The following is a 4,183-nucleotide window of genomic DNA, read 5'->3' as shown; positions in this document are numbered from 1 at the left end:
GTGTGTGTGCCTGAGCACTCTGCAAGCAAACATGAGTTCCCAGAGGTCTGCTTTTAACTGGGACGGCCTCTTGCAACCCTCTGCCAGCAAAAACGGAGCACACCATCCTTGCAAGCTCCATTTTTGCTGGCAGAGGCACTACGGGCCGGCCCTTCGCTGTTTCTACCCGCGGGCCAGATCTAAGCACCCCGTGGACGCCTTCCGGCTCCTGGGCCTTGAGTTTGACACCCCTGCCCTACACCGTTAGCTGAGTTGGGAAGGGATCTTGTAAGGTCATCTAGTCCAGGGGTCTCCAACCTTGGCAACTTTACGACTTGTGGACTTCAATTCCCAGAACTCCATCCAGTTCCATTCTGTTGCTGTTGCTTTTCCTTCTACGCCGCCTTCGACAAGACCTGAGTTTAACTCATAGAATCATCTATTGCAATGTCCTTCCTGTTGAAGACTACTTCAGCTTCAATTGCAACAATACATGAGCACACAATAGATTTAAGCTTAATGTCAACCGCTCCAATCTTGATTGCAGAAAATATGACTTCAGCAACAGAGTGGTCAATGCCTGGAATACACTACCTGACTCTGTGGTCTCTTCCCAAAATCCCCAAAGCTTTAACTAAAGACTATCTACTATTGACCTGACCCCATTCCTAAGAGGTCTATAAGGGGCGTGCATAAGAGCACCAACGTGCCTACCGTTCCTGTCCTATCGTTTCCTTTCGTTATATCCAATTAATATAGTTATTACATAAAGGTAAAGGTTCCCCTCGCACATACGTGCTAGTTGTTGCCGACTCTAGGGGACGGTGCTCATCTCCGTTTCAAAGTCGAAGAGCCAGCGCTGTCCGAAGACGTCTCCGTGGTCATTTGGCCGGCACGACTCAATGCCAAAGGTGCACGGAACGCTGTTACCTTCCCACCAGAGGTGGTCCCTATTTTTTCTACTTGCATTTTTACGTGCTTTCGAAACTGCTAGGTTGGCAGAAGCTGGGACAAGTCATGGGAGCTCACCCCGTTACACGGCAGTACTAGGGATTCGAACCGCTGAGCTGCCGACCTTTCGATCGACAAGCTCAACGTCCTAGCCCCTGAGCCACCGTGTCCCTAGTTATTACATACTCATACTTATATATATGCTTATATATTGTATAGTTATTTCATGCTTCTGCTTATATATACTGTGTGACAAATAAAATAAAATAAAATTAAATTAAATTAAAACCTCTGCCAAGGAGCGCCTGGCAGGGTTGACCAAATGGAGCTGACCCAGAGCTCAGTCAGTCCCCCTGCTGCCCCCTAGCAGCCATCTGGACTCTGCCACGCCGGTAATTACACTGCTGGAGCGTCATACGGGCGATGCCAGCTCTCCACCTCTGCCAGGAAAACATCACCCGGCACTGAGCATCTGACTTTTCATGGCAGAGGCACCAGCTGCTCCGGGCTTTTTCCTCTCCTCTTCTGCTGACGCAGCTTCGAAGCCGCTGCTGCTTTTCCACTCGACTAAACTGCCCTGACCTCATTCCTCAGTCTGCAGGATGGGATCCAGACTGCCAAGTCCGATGCCCAGCAGGGAGATTCCCATGAGTCAAGCAACCCGCAGAAATAGCCATAAAATGAACAGGGTACAATGGGGAATGAGGCCAGGGACGGACTGGCTGGCTGTCTGGCTGGAGAAGGGAGCCCAACAGCAAAATACCTTATCTCATCAGACTTGAAATCCTAGGCTTAGAAAACTTGGAACTCCGTCGCCTTCGACAAGACCTAAGTTTAACTCATAGAATCATCTATTGTAATTTTTTTTTTTTTTACATTTATACCCCGCCCTTCTCCGAAGACTCAGGGCGGCTTACAATGTATAAGGCAATAGTCTCATTCTATTTGTATATTTTTTTTTACAAAGTCAACTTATTGCCCCCCCAACAATCTGGGTCCTCATTTTACCTACCTTATAAAGGGTGGAAGGCTGAGTCAACCTTGGGCCGGGCTCGAACCTGCAGCAATTGCAGGCTCTGTGTTCTAATAACAGGCTTCTCTACTGCCTGAGCTATCCCGGCCCCATTCATGTCCCTCCTGTTAAAGACTACTTCAGCTTCAATTGCAATAATACAAGAGCAACCAATAGATTTAAACTTAATGTCAACCGCTTTAATCTAGATTGCAGAAAATATGACTTCTGCAACAGAATCATCAGTGCTTGGAATACTTTACCTGACTCTGTGGTCTCTTCCCATAATCCTAACAGCTTTAACCAAAAACTTTCTACTATTGATCTCACCCCATTCCTAAGAGGACCATAAGGGGCGTGCATAAGCGCACAAACGTGCCTACCGTTCCTGTCCTATTGTTTTTTCTTTTCTTCTTCCTATATATATGCTTATACCTCCTTATATTTACCCATATATGTGTTTATTTTACTATATAATCTTTTTGTATGATACCTACATATATTGTTGTGACAAAATAAATAAATAAATAATAAATAAATAAAAATAAAGTGAGAATAACAGAGTTGGAAGGGACCTTGGAGGTTTTCTAGTCCAGGGGTCTCCAACCTTGGCAACTTTAAGACTTGTGGATTTCAGCTTTGCTGGCTGAGGAATTCGGGGAGTTGAAGTCCACAAGTCATAAAGTTGTCAAGGTTTGTTGTTGTTAGTTGTGAAGTCGTGTCTGACCCATCGCGACCCCATGGACAACGTTCCTCCAGGCCTTCCTGTCTTCTACCATCCTCTAGAGAGTCCATTTAAGCTCACACCGACTGCTTCAGTGACTCCATCCAGCCACCTCGTTCTCTGTCGTCCCCTTCTTCTTTTGCCCTCTATCTTTCCCAGCATGAGGCTCTTCTCCAGGGAGTCCTTCCTTCTCATTAGGTGTCCAAAGTATTTCAGTTTCATCTTCAGGATCTGGCCTTCTAAAGAGCAGTCAGGGTTGATCTCCTCTTAGGACTGACCGGTTGGATCGCCTTGCAGTCCAAGGGACTCGCAGGAGTCTTCTCCAGCACCAGAGTTCAAAGGCCTCAATTCTTTGGCGCTCAGCCTTTCTTATGGTCCAACCTTCACAGCCATCCATTGCAACGGGGAAAACCATGGCCTTGGCTATACTCACTTTGTCAAGGTTGGAGACCCCTACTCTAGTTCAAACCCTGCCCAAGCAGGAAACCCTACACTTGTGATGGCAAACCTATGGCACGCGTAGGATTAGAGATGACCACTAGACATAAAAATGTGTTTATGTTGAAATCAAACACGGAGAAGCAGCAACGGACACCTTCAAACCAAAAGGGAGTGTTGTGTCTTGCCCGCCCTCAGAGCAGCCGGGGCCTTCTTACCTGCTCCCCAACACTGAGGAATGTATGCCTTCCGGCCCAAGTCCTGGCTCCATGCTCCCACAAACTGCAGAAGAAGGAGCATCTCCCTGCCCCAGCCCTGACTCCATGCCCAGGCAAACGGAGCAGCTAGACCCCTCCCCCTCATCCACAGCAGGTGAGCCTGAGGAGGGTTTACTCCCAAGAACAGCTGATTGGAGTGACCCTCGCATCAGAAGATTGGAGAGGCGGAGGCAACAGAGGGAAGGGAGGGGCAGGCCTTAATGAGTGCTGAGTCATGGAGCCACACCCCATGGCCTATATAAAGGAGCTACTTTCTGGCAGTCTCTGAGTCAGGCAAAAGTCAAACTTATCTTGCTGAAGTCACTTACTGGTCTCCTGCCTGCTCTGAGGACTTTGCTAGGACTTTGGGCAGAGCTGCAGAGGCAAGCCTGATTCGGATTTCCCGGACCCAGCCGTCAGCGGAGGAGTGGGACACGACAGGGAGCTGCCAAAAATTTTTTTTGCTTGGTTTCAACGAGCGTTGCTCCCACGGTGCTACCTTTTAAATTCCCCTTGGTTCTGAAAGCCTTTTAAATCAGCCCCCATGTGCTTTTCATCCCATGGAGCTGCCTTTGGTCAAGACAAATTCTCTCTCTCCCCCCCTCTTTCTTCGGCATAACAATCCCAGATGTTTCAATGCCTCCCTCTCCCTGGATTATTAATGTCCCTGGGGAATTTGAATGACAAGGAATGATGAGCTCAAGAGTGCTTTAGGGCAGGGGTCTCCAACCTTGGTCCCTTTAAGACTTGTGGACTTCAACTCCCAGAGTTCCTCAGCCAGTTTTGCTCCTATCTATCTATCTATCTATCTATCTATCTATC

This window comes from Ahaetulla prasina, chromosome 3 (assembly GCF_028640845.1).
Source record: "Ahaetulla prasina isolate Xishuangbanna chromosome 3, ASM2864084v1, whole genome shotgun sequence".
NCBI classification, from domain to species: domain Eukaryota; kingdom Metazoa; phylum Chordata; class Lepidosauria; order Squamata; family Colubridae; genus Ahaetulla; species Ahaetulla prasina.
This window is presented reverse-complemented; position numbering follows the sequence as displayed.